The 12,177-nt window shown below is 41.8% G+C and overlaps 1 protein-coding gene and 1 long non-coding RNA gene across 7 annotated transcripts in view; one reads left to right on the forward strand and one right to left on the reverse strand.

The window, feature by feature from the left end:
- The window catches only part of LOC144589585 (uncharacterized), a 284,446-nt gene that overhangs the window by 255,897 nt on the left and 16,372 nt on the right, over positions 1–12,177 (forward strand). The window lies entirely within an intron of this gene.
- Positions 1–12,177, reverse strand: part of B3GALT1 (beta-1,3-galactosyltransferase 1) — a 440,553-nt gene that overhangs the window by 22,010 nt on the left and 406,366 nt on the right. The window lies entirely within an intron of this gene.

A 12,177-nucleotide genomic window follows, 5' to 3' on the forward strand; every position in this document is an offset into this window, starting at 1 on the left:
GACCTCAAATCACCTTTTGGCCATGGAGAAACAGTGAAGGTGGCACAGGTAAAACTAACCCTTCAATAACCCACATGCCTTATAACATGATTAGGATCACCCTAGGTCAGATGTGACTTAATGACCCATGGCCACAACAGTGAACTGCGGTATCCTTAAATTTGAAGCCTGCAATAATATGATTACATTATTTAATTATTATTCCATCATGTATTACTAAACTATAGCCTTGCTAGTTTATGATATCAGAGATCAGAATATGAACCAATTTGTTTTGAAGAGGAATTCTGTGTCAGTGAACTTCTATTCACTTTCATACACAGGGATAAAACAAACAAACAACTTGATCCTGTTTGAATTGTAGCACATTTTCTGACCTCAGGAATTCCACAGAATTGTGGGGGTACAGAAATGCTCCCTGTCTAAAGGAATATATTGGTGTAAGTGGCATCAAGTTGCTGCACCTAAATAACCAGAAACCCTCCCGCCCCCAAAAAAGACAAAACACACGGTTCTTGTATTATTAGGTCTTTCTTAATCCCAGCGAATTCCAAGGTTCCCTCAATGGAAGAAGCTGCAATTTCCTCCAGAGTACATCACTTCTGTTTTGTCACAATTTTGTTTGGTTAAAAAAAAGCATGAAACATTTTTGTCCCGATAAATAACATTTACTAGGACAATCTCTCTCTCTCTCTCTCTCTCTCTCTCTCCCGGTGGCATAAAAACAATGGATTGGCCTTGGCTTTTTTTCTGCTTTGGCATCTGTAAAGCACATTTGAATGCTCAACCCAGTCCACAGGTAAAATGACAGGGTATGATGTGTTACTTTTTCCATGGACAAGAACACAAAGAACAAAAAGACACAAACTATGAGATACCTCTTTGTGCCATGTCCGCACCTCATGTTACGGATTTTGAAAGCTCTTGTGCCGTCAGAGCCTCAGGGTGCAGTCCTGGTCCCCAGGGGGTCCATTGGTCTTTGGAGTTGGCCTGGCATCCGGGCTGAGGGGGCTCCAGGCAAAGGGTTCCCAGGTGGGCTCCAGCTGTCCGTGGAGGCCTTGTTTCACAGAAACAGGCAGCAGTGCCAGTGTGCTGAGCAGCACCTGGGCAGCCATTTTAATTGCCCACAACTGCTGCTGTCAATGTCACTCTGAGGCAGTGAGGGAAATTTAAGTGGAGCCCTGATAGAGATGCCCAGATACACACCGTGTAGTATATCCAGGCTGGAATTCTTAAGACCAGACCGGACCGTTGTCCAGTGATGACCAGGCACTAGTGTCAACTCTGTTTCAGAGAGAGGCCAGAACTTGGAAAACACTATTTATTGGCCTGTACCTTCCAAGATTCCCTCACACACTATGGTCACTGGCTGCAAGACTCTGGGAGACATAATCTCCCAAGAAGGAACTTTTTCACACTCTGCAGGTGGATGCATGTAGCAAATAAATCTGGGTCACTTTCAAATGTGGACAACTCCTGGTACAGGAAGAGCAAGAACCAACCATTGTTCATTAAAGGTGTCAATGAACATACCTGCATATGCAATTTTCATTAATTAAGGGGGAAGGGGAGTGGGCATCAATAATATATAAATATGGACTTCTGTTATTTTAATAAACTACATTCCCAGGTTAATTATGTCATCACCCACTTCCTTCCTTCCTTCCTTCCTTCCTTCCTTCCTTCCTTCCTTCCTTCCTTCCTTCCTTCCTTCCTTCCTTCCTTCCTTCCTTCCTTCCTTCCTTCCTTCCTTCACCCATGTTCTTGTTAGAGATACAAGGATCTTGTATTATTGAAGGCAATGGGGCATTCCCACTAAAGAGTTATTTCATGTGTACAAAGATACCCATCTAATCCTGTACCTGCAAAATGGTTGAAATGGCAAGGTGAAATATACAATCTGCTATCCCACAGTAATTGAAGGCAATAGGAATGGATGTGACCTAACGGGCTTTCCGTTTTGTTTAACTTTGTTATCTTTTGTTTTCTATTTTATTGTAAATTTTTGTGTCATAAGTTGATTTGTTGGCTATGATTATGACAGAAAAGGAAAGAGGGTATAAATATACTTGTAATTATTTAAAACAATGTTGTTATGTTCCATCAAGTCCCTTCCAACTTATGGCAACCCTATGAACAAGCCATCTCCCAAATGTCCTTCTCCTCAACAGCCCTGCTCAGCTCCTGCAGACTCATGCCCGTGGTTTCCTTTAGGGAGTCAGCCCATCTCATATTTGGTCTTCCTCTTTTCCTGCTACATTCCACCTTTTCCAGCATTATCTTTTTCAGAAAATCCTGGAAGTAGGACAGCCTCGGGTTCAACATTTTTGGCTCCAGATATGGGCCAGGCTTGATTTGATCTAGGATTTGTTCATCTTTCTGGCAGTCTAGGATATCCTCAAAGCTCTCCTCCAGCACCATATGTCAAATGAATCGCTTTCCCCCCCCCCCCCTTGGCTTTCTTTATTATCCAACTTTCATACCCATACACGGTGATTGGAAATACAAGAGTGTGGATTATCTTGATCTTGGTCTCCAATGACACATCCTTATATTTAATGATCTTTTCTAGTTCCTTCCTTGCTGCCCTTCCTAGTCTACCTATTAAATAATATCATCCGCTCTATTTAATTTTTAAAAGGAATCAAGATCATTAAGATTTCCCATATAAATTTATTTAGCACTTCAAGTGCTTTAAAGTTCTGGTCTGGAATATATCTAACGTTTAAAGAAAATTTTGATTTTAGATTTCCATTTATAATGGAGCTACAATCCGATTCACTGGTGTGTTGCTATAATTGCTTTTCATCTGACATTTCAGTGTATACTTTGGGCCTGTTACTTTCATGCATGCAGACTAAATCAGTGGAATGGTGATCATTTTGTACACTCAGTTTCTTTCTACGTTGTTTAAGAAAAGATGTTGACACTTTATTCTGACAGAGATGAGAGTTCTCTGTTTTGAAACACAGGGGATTAAGAAATGACTTTGGGCACTGGAAAATGTTTTATATTTCTCTTCCTAGTTAAACAAAAGTAACTCTTGTAATGGATGGAAGGGACATTTTTCAACTCCATTTATGCTAGAACATAAGACGGTTCTTTATAGCTGATGCATCTCTGATTTAACGCAAGGCACTTTGCTTTAAAGAGCTGTTAGAGGCCTTCCAGGAAATGTTCAAATGCACTCAGAGCAGAAATAAATCTGCTTATATATGATGTTTTAAATTCCTCCTTTGTTCTTTACTAATAAAGCCTGGCACATGAAAATATGCCCCTTGTTACTTAAAAAAATAGTTTGGAAATTGCTGAGCCGTGCAGAGAACTTCACAAAATCCTGGTTTAAAATAATTTTGCCATCAGATTCTCTTTACCTCCTCCTCCACCTTTGGTTCAATATATATCTACATTAACAGTGTTTATTTTTAAATTAAAAATTTGATTAACCCACTCCAGGCGAAGTTGCCAAATGTGTCCCGAGAAAACCAACAGAACAAGTAATTTTTTTCACTTCCTTTGTTTAGCTGGCTTGGTTGTCATGATGGGTCAGGAGAACCCAGCTGAAGTTAGGAAGTTTTATGTGCCTTTCATTTCAGCTGGAAAATTAATAGCTTTCTCACCATGATCTCTGATATTTAAAACGCTTCAATGTGGCTGGAGTAGGCCCACACACCCTTCTTTCCTTTTTATTATTGCTAGATTTCAAGTGAAGACTGGAGTGAAAGATGCCAAGTGAAGCTAATGGGATGTAAGTGTATGGGAGGTTGGCTTCAAACGGGTTATCATCAGCCCTGAGGACACTCCCTGATGCTGGAGGAGAGAGATGTATGGGCTGCATGGGCTGCTCTGCATGCCCCCGAACTAGCCTGCAGCCCTCAAGGATAACGGAGGATGCTGTCCTGTTCCCCTGTCAAAGTCACATTTATCTGCTGGTTGGGTGGGTGTCCAATGGATCCCGAAGCCAAATGGCCTGGGACAGCCCTCACCTTTGGAGCACTGCAGCATTACATGTCAGTTCCCCATTTATTTGCTCCTCCACTCCCCATACTATTTAAGACCATTCCTGGCACAAACTATGCTTCTAGCAAGAATCTCATTCTTGGCCTTTCTAAATACAGGTAGCGAAGCCAGGATCCACCCTGTTGTACATACAGGGTGTCACCACCATGCTGCTGAATATCCTTTCCAGGGATGCAGTCCTCCATGGAGCTGCCCTAATGTACACATGGGAGGTCTGGAAAAGTTCAGAGGAGGGAAACATTATAAAGGAAGGACGGAATAGTTGACATGCACATGTGCGCTGTGGACTGAAACCCCTTCCATTCTTCAATTGGGTTCTGCCAGAAGCCACTGGCTACCTTTAAGGTGGGTTAGGATGGAGTCTCCATGTCCCCCTTTTGAAACTCCTAATCTGAATTCATGATGAACTTTGTAGCATGTCTTCCTTGCAAGTAAGTCTGCCAAGTGCAATGGCACTTGCTTTCAAGTAAGCACACAGAGGGTTACAACCCTGAGTGGTGTGGGTGTCCGTCACACACATAGACAGAGGCAGAGTTCCCACTAACTGAGACCAATTGTCTTCTCGAAATTGTGTTCGCGAAAGCTTTCACGGCCGGGATCTAATGGTTGTTGTGGGTTTTTCGGGCTTTCTGGCCATGTTCTGAAGGTTGTTCTTCCTAATGTTTTGCCAGTCTCTGTGGCCGGCATCTTCAGAGGACAGCACTTCAGAGGAGTGAACAACCTTCAGAACACGGCCAAAGAGCCCAAAAAACCCACAACAACCAAATTTAAGTATTCATTAAATATAAGTGCCATAGTAGAGTGCCTTTTCTGTACAGAGATGCTCACTTTTCCCTGTTGGTGTTTTTCTCACTTTTTTGGACATGAGTGAATGCTTGTTGTTGTTTAGTCGTTAAGTTGTGTCTGACTCTTTGTGACCCCATGGACCAAAGCATGCCAGGCCCTCCTGTCTTTGAGTGAATGCCACCTTTTCTTAATTTATGCACCTTTCATCAGATACAGCCAGCCAGCCAGCCAGCCAGCCAGCCAGCCAGCCAGCCAGCCAGCCAGCCAGCCAGCCAGCCTTCCTTCCTTCCTTCCTTCCTTCCTTCCTTCCTTCCTTCCTTCCTTCCTTCCTTCCTTCCTTCCTTCCTTCCTTCCTTCCTTCCTTCTATATGCTAGCCTTCATCATAAGTATTCCAGATACAAATGCCTACTTACAGAACGAAAAAGCCAATGGTCTGTGAAACACTTTATCCAAACAATAAAATAAAATAAGCCCAACCTAATCAGGAACAGGAGATTATTGCAGGCACCGTTTTGGAGCTGTGAGCCGTTGTGACTTTGACACTAAATTCAATTGCATGAGAAGCAGGTCTGCCTTTTATTAAAGTTTACATTTGGCACTAACACAGATGAGGAAAGGGAGAGCAGGCAAAACAAAAGCAAAAAAAAGTTGTCTTTTGCAGCATCACCTAGCTTTGTGCTGCTGTCTACACTGACTGGAGTGGCTCTCCAGGACTGCAAGAAGGGAGTTTTCCCTACCTTAACTGGAGATGCAGATGCTCAAATCCTCAATCTTCTGAATGCAAATTTCTACCACTGAGTTGTAACCCTTCCCCTACACACAGCTTAGCATTCTCAAAGTGGAGCATACGAATCTTTGACTTCTCTCTCTTGCTGCCTTCCAAAAATCATTTTCAGAACTTTCCCAACTCTGTGTTGTGTGAGAGGTCATTCATGAGTACATCACTCATTTCGTTAGAGCAGGAATATGTAAATTACATCCCAATGGGGCCATAAGCTCATGCCAAGAGCACATTTCATCTTTAGTTACAGTAGCTGCTGTGCTCTTGTGCTATTCTTCTCTGCAAGCTCTGTCAGCCATCTTCCTTTCTTCTGTGCCTTTGTCACATCAGTTTCCATATTCTGCATCTAATGGAAATTTCAGAGCAGCAACAGGGAGGGACTCCCTTGTGAAATCCCAGTGCCTTCCCTTTCAATTGAGAACCTCTTTCAGTACCATTTCACCAGGTCTTTATTCTGCCCACCATCACTCTACAGACAAATATTTGACACCCAAGTTGTTTGAATCATCATAACTGACAGTTTTTTAAACCAAAAAGGATGTAAATATAGCACATTTTAATTAAAAAGTCAAATTATATCTGACAAAACAGTCATGACTGTGAAACATTGGCCAAATTCTGTTGATGTTTACATAAGGTTTACATAATTTGCCATGGCTAATTGTGACTAACTGATGAGGTGCCAAGGTTCTTCCCACAATTCCTCCTGCTGATTTCAATCCCTGGAGACAACAAGTATTCTGCATAGGAAGGAAGGATGCCGTGTTGCTCTAGTGCAGACCATTGGCCCATCTTCCTTAGTTCTGTCTGAACTAAGTGCCAGGACTTTGAGCAGGGGGATCTTGCCCCTTTCCTCCCCAGAGATGCCAGGGCAACACTACGGACCTTTTGCAAGTAAAGCAGATTAGCTGCCACTTAAACAAATGATCCTCTCAATGCACTTGGCTACTACAGAAGTGCCCTACTCCTTCTTGGAATATCTGACACTACAGATGGGACTCAAGAATCTCAAAGCACAGGGCGGCGGTGGGGGGAAGGGAAGAGAGAGGAGGAGGAACAGAGAGAGAGAGAAAAAATAATTCTCCCGTGTATATTTTTAAAAAGAGATGATGGCAGAACTTTTCCATTTGTAGTCCTAAGCAGATCCTTCAAGCTCTTAGCATGCATAGCAGTTCAGCTTAACATATCTGAACGTTCAGTTTTATGTTCCTGGATTTAATGGCTATACTGACAGCAGTTGTAAATTTTGTTAATCAGCCAGCTGTGCATTTAAGGAGATGCATATTTTTTGCCTAGAGCATGTAATTTTTAATGAACATACCATATTTTCTGTACAGAGAGGGGCCTAGTAACCAACTTCTACAATGAATTAGAACCATGGTTTATTTAAAAAACAATGACCCACCACTACATGTTCTAGAATGGATTGTAGGATTTTTATAGTCATGGCTATGGATACAGAAAAGGAAATGCCTAATGAAAAATACAGTACATGTGCAGCAACCCCCACCCTAAAGGATAGCCAAGTGTGTGACTTTACATTGGATAGTTCTCTATTTGAAGGGTGGTCAGAGAACAGGTCTGTACCTGAAGGTGTTCTCTTTTTGACGGGCTGGTTTAAAGATAAAAACGATCTAAGGAGGGAGCCCAGAGGTCTTGAAGTTGGCCATCATGTTACACCCTTTACAGTAAGCAGAACCAGTAGGCACGCAGTTCACTGCGGTGAACTGAATTTGCATTTAAATCATAATATTATTTCTAGATTTTCACTGATAGTTATAAATTAGGTCATAGACATATGAAAACATGATGTTCTTCTTCCTCCTTTTGTAGCAATGCATATGTGGCCACTCTACACTCTGACAACTTGAGTTTTAAAGACATGCACTCCCACCCATAAGGAGAAAGAACGCACAAAAAAGGGTGCTCTGTATGTATTGTTCCAAATGGAAGAACCCAAACCAGGTGTTGGTATTTTATCAGCCATGCGGTTGGACACTGGTCAATTCAGATGGTCATCTGTGCAGGAAGGGATGACCCAGCTCAGCCATCTTCATCCTATTCCCTCAGCCTTTCAAAAGAGATGGCATGTTCGCTTCCTGCTATACAACTGAATGTAATGAAACAGGTTTTTGGATGGCTGGAATGGAAGTGGCTGAGGCCTTGATCTACATTCAGCCAACCTCGTTACTGAACTGACTTTGTGCCATGTAATTTTTAATGAACATACAGTACCATATTACCTGTACAGAGAGGGGCCTAATAACCAACATCTACAATGAATTAGAACCGTAGTTTATTTAGAAAACAAACAAACCCACCACATGTTCTAGAATGGATTGTAGGATTTTTACAATCATGGCTATGGCTACAGGAAAGGGAAATGAAAGGTTTGTGCTTTCAGAAAAAGGAATGGGAATAAGTCAGGAAGGTGTTGTGATTTCTTTTCCTAATCCTTACTAGTACAGGCCCCTCTAGAGGTTGGTGTCCCCCAAATTGTGCTGTCCTAGAGCAAAGATTCAGTTGCCCCCACTCTAGTTACTGCTCTCCTTGTCTTGTGCTCATTTTAATATTCTGCTAGGACAGTCAGAGATTTTTTTTAAATTTTCAGAACTTTAAATATTGACGAGATTGTTGGCTGTTGTGTTTTTAATAACCATTTTTCAAATGACAGTTTCTGACGGCCATGTTGTTTTCATTTCTGTTTTGTTGCTGAAACCTTGAACCACTGTGAGAACATCTATCCTGAAGCATCGGACAGAAATCCAAAGAAAGAAAGAAAGAAAGAAAGAAAGAAAGAAAGAAAGAAAGAAAGAAAGAAAGAAAGAAAGAAAGAAAGAAAGAAAGAAAGAAAGAAAGAAAGAAAGAAAGAAAGAAAGAAAGAAAGAGACGTCCAGGTTGCCTCAGATGTAATACATTTTCAGGGGCGTGAGCAGTGTGTTCCATAAACTACAGGGTAAACCTTCACCCCACCCCAGCTCTGACCCCGGGCCCTGAGGGAGTTGTTTTGAATATTCAAAGCAAATGTTGAGCCAAGAGATGAGAAATGAATTGATGTACACGTTGGGGAACAGAGAGCTATATAAAGTTGGGGAGTCTCCCACTGTGCATCTTTACTGGCCTTAGAATGTCAGATTTTCCTCTGCAGAGTTGTGTTTCTCTCTTCGCAGTTATAATGCATGCCTTTGATTCAGGAACAAATGAGAAAAAGTGTTTTCTTGTTCGGTCTACAACACTACATGATCCCTTGTTTTACGGAATTTGTGTCTCTTTGCGAGATACATCGTTCGGTCACATTTTCTCTGGGCAGTTTCCTCTGTACGACAATGCCTGATATTATTTGATAGATAATTGGACATTCAGAGGCCTTCCGGTGTATACCTTTGCTTGCTTCTATAACTCTGTTTGGACAGGGAAAGCAATAACTAAATGTCAAGACTTTAAGCAATCTAAATATTTTGCTTCCTATAGTACACTGGCACAGTTGGTTTGAGGTGTTTTAATCTATTTGGAGTAATCCCCCCCCCTTGTTTGTAGGCAGCTCATGACTGAACAAGGTGGAGGATCGCTTCCCACCACGCTGCTTATAAACCACCCATGTCTATGTTACAGGGAGTTGCTAAAATTTAACCAGTTGCCTTTCTATTTAAATTCTTATATATCTCTATAGCCCACCGGTATTATTGTGCCATTTCTGCTTTAGAAATCAGTTGTCTTATTTCACCCCCAAAGAAAAAGGTGTTCAGGCCCTCGTACCCATTCTTAGCGGTGAAACTTTAACAGGCTGTGAAATGACTGATTAATCGCAGATTTCTAAAAGAAGAACCACCTAAACTGAGTTAATCAGCGCTGTCTCCTGTTGGTGGTGTTCAGTGCTGATGACCTTTATTATAAGCAATCTTAATACGTTTTGCTTCTGAGATGGTGCTTTGAAGATGATGATATTGAAAACCGTACATGATTTTTCTTTTGTCCCTATGTCTAGAGGGCCAATTAACTTCATTCAATATCTCCCATGACCACCTGGATTGAGATCATATTATGCCTAGTGATTTCTATGATCAATTATTTTCAAAGCTGAGAAATTAATGAGGTAAAAATGTTAAACTTGATGGCTCTTCCATTCACTATCATGGCATTCATCATCCAGATTGCAGCTGAAGTTCTCCTGGCACAGCATCAGTGCGCATGGCTGCCATGGTTTCTTGATAACCACTGGTCATATTTAGCAACCACCTCAATTGTAAAACACATTCCCTTCTGGGTGCCAAACTTCTTAACCTGTCCTACTCAGGGATTATTTAGAAAATTGTCCATTTCATGGCCCCAATCCTATTTTAACTTTTGATTCATGGCTACCTCAATTAGCAGTTGTAACATTAAGTTTGTTGAAAAACAAAATACAGAAAGATCTTGAGAGGCTTGAGCACTCAGCTGAAAACAACAGAATGAAATTTAACAGGGCTGCACTAGGGAAAAAGAAACCAAATGCACAGTTACAAGATGGGGGGGGGTGCTTGGCCCAGTAATTCTACATGTACAAAAGATCTTGGAATTGTTGTAGACCAGAAGCTGAATATGAATCAACGGTGTGACGAGGCTGGGGAAAAGGCAAGTGTTATTTTAGGTTTCATTAACAGAAGTATAATCTCCAAATCCCATGAAGTACTAGTTCCCCTCTACTCCGCACTAATTAGATCTCATACTGAGTCCTTTGTCCATTTCTGGACACCACAGTTTAAGAAGGATGCAAACAAACCGGAACAGGTTCAGAGGAGAGCAACAAGGATGATCAGAGGGCTGGAAAACAGGCCCTATGAAGAAAGGTTGAAATAATTGGGCACGTTCAGCCTTGGGAAAAGAAGACTGAGGGGAGATATGATAGCACCAATACTGGAGACATTCAAGAGAGAGCTAGACAACCATCTGCGAAATCTTCTTTGATTCGTATTCCTGCACTGAGCAGAGGGTTGGACTCGATGGCCTTAGAGGCCCCTTCCAGTTCCACTATTCTATGAGTCTATGAGTTGAAGAACACTAGATATGGACACTGGTCTTTTAGACAGGTGTTAAGAAAATCCTCCGCCATTACGCACTTAACTATTTCTTGTTCAGGTAGGGCTGGGATATAATTGGACAAGACTAGGATTTAACAGTAGTACTGGCAGTAGCTCAGTAGATTGGAGCATTTGCCTGCAGTGCCAGGGCTGGCAGTTTGAATACCCTCTGTGCTCCCCAAAAGACCAGTCAGCTACAATCACTCAGCACCTTGCAAGCAGCACCATCTAAGGGTACCACCAGAAGGAGGGACTGGTAAACCACTTCTGAGTATGGGATAGATACAAAAAGCCCATGAGTGTCACCAAAAATCAGAACTGACTCAACAGGATGTTGTTCATTAGGGTTTAACTTTTCTGTCTACCATCTAAAGCGGGGAAGCAAGCAAGAAATTCAAGGCAGAAAGTGAAGGGCTGAAAGAATTGTGCATGTTTAGCCTTGAGGGGGAAAAGGCTGAGGGGTGATATGATAGCACTTTTCAAATATCTGAAAGGCTCTCATACAGATGAGGGGCAAGATCTGTTCTCGATCATCCTAGACTGCAGGATACACAACAATGGGCTCAAGTTAAAGGAAGCCAGATTTCAGCTGAGTATCAGCAAAAACGGCCTGTTATATTAGTATGACAGTGGAACCAGTTACCTCGGGAGTTGGTGAGAACTCCAACACTGGAGGAATTCAAGAAAAACTTAAGGTAATCACCTGGTAGATGAGATGTGCTTTGACTGTATTCCTGTGTTGAGCAGGGGGTTGGATTTGATGGCTTTGTAGGCCCCTTCCAATTTCACTTTTCAATGATCCTATGATTTTCATAGAGCAAAGGAGGTTGTTGCTTTTAGGACGTGGACACCACTGTGTGTGGCATTTGCCACTTCTTTCTCACACCAAGTACTTCCAGAAAGAGAAGCACTCCAGGGGTTTTGTAATTTAAAACATTCAGTGTTCCCCCAACGGCATGTGCAAGGTTGGGGGAGTTGTGTTGTATTTCCCTATGAACATCCGATGCAATATGGACTTAGGTATCTATTTACAGATGCACAAATTAACCAGGCAAACATAGCAACAACACATATGTTACCGAGCAGAAGAATAACTTTTCCCCAGGTATAAATTTGAGCACATTTGGGGTTTAGAAATTGCAGTTCTGTCAAAACTTATGAGGAAACAACCGCATACAACAAATTCATGACAGTTGCTCATTTGTTGCTTCACAAGTTTCCTTTTAAGTAACAATCCTGGAACAGAATGAATCATTTTGCAAGTTTGTGGTTTGCAGGGTGCCCTTTCTGACTTTTACCGCAGTTGTTACAGAGCACACAAGCCGTGATCTCTTGTGCCTCCCGAGGCTGCTGTCTGAAACATCCTGGAAAAAAAAGAGTATTGTGAACTTTTGCTCTATTTCTTATTCTATTCTCTGTGCCATTAAAAACACATGCACACACCTGTAGTAGTTTTTTGCAAGGACCACAAAATTCCTAGGGGACAATAATCTCTGGTCAAATGTACAAATTCAGATTTTGAACTTTTTGCC

Source organism: Pogona vitticeps, chromosome 1 (assembly GCF_051106095.1).
Source record: "Pogona vitticeps strain Pit_001003342236 chromosome 1, PviZW2.1, whole genome shotgun sequence".
NCBI classification, from domain to species: Eukaryota; Metazoa; Chordata; class Lepidosauria; order Squamata; family Agamidae; genus Pogona; species Pogona vitticeps.